The sequence below is a fragment of the Nicotiana attenuata genome, unplaced genomic scaffold (assembly GCF_001879085.1).
Source record: "Nicotiana attenuata strain UT unplaced genomic scaffold, NIATTr2, whole genome shotgun sequence".
Classification (NCBI taxonomy): Eukaryota; Viridiplantae; Streptophyta; class Magnoliopsida; order Solanales; family Solanaceae; genus Nicotiana; species Nicotiana attenuata.
Window position 1 is genome coordinate 130,668 of NW_017673086.1, and position 1,083 is coordinate 131,750.

Here is a 1,083-nt window from a genome sequence, read left to right on the forward strand (position 1 = left end):
ACGGCAGGCTATGAATGCCATATTCTCTGTAACGGACTATGTACTTAATGCTATAGAATATTCTCCATTGAATGTTATCGGACGGCAGACATTTATTCGTCTTTACGAGTAACATCCCCTTTGGGGACAACTGAGATTTTTGCCCCCGACTTGATTTCCACCTTCCTCGCTTCTCATCTGTCTCCGGCTCCATGTGTCGCTCTATTACGCTACGAACATATTTTATCCTATACAATATGATCTCTTCATTCTTAATTAAAAATTTCGGGTTCGAATCTCGAGATTGAAAAAAAATTAGTAGAAAGCAAAGCATCTTCTAAATGGATCTCACGTGGCATGAATGCGAAATAATCAGATTCTCATGCAAGTATCGGACATCAAGCTGCTAAACCAAAATCATGTTACTCGTTTGTACCTATTTTCTCTTTCCAAACAATTGATCATATTGGGTATGTTTGGTATGAAGGAAAATATTTTTCGAAAAATATTTTCAATTTTTTCATGTTTGGTTGGTTTAAATATTTTGAAAAATATTTTTCTTATGAATTCATTTTCCAAAACTTTCTTCAACCTTCCCACCTTATTCTCATCCCCACCAACCCCCACCCGTCCACCCCCACACCCTCACCTACCCACTCCCACCCTACCCTACCCCGACCCCCTGCTCCCACCCTAAATTAAAATATTATAATTAATAGTACTTTCTTTTCATGTTATAGATAAAGTACTTTTTTCATTTCAACAAATGAGTATTTTCTTTTCATGATATAAAAAAAGTATTTTTTTCATTTAACCAAAAAAAAATTACTTTCTTTTCATGATGTAGTAAAAGTATTTTCTTTTCATTATGTAAAAAAATATTTTCTTTCATTTCAACTATATGAGTACTTTATTTTTATGTCGTAGAAAGAGCACTTTCCTTTTCAACCAAAAAAGAGTATTTTCTTTTTAGTTATGGAGCACAAATTTTAATTGCGTAAAAAAGTAAATCAATACATAAGGTCCTTTGGGTTTAGGTGAATTTTTAGAAGAATAATTAAATTGTTGAAGAAAATAGACTCCTGAAAACGTTAGGTATTTGAG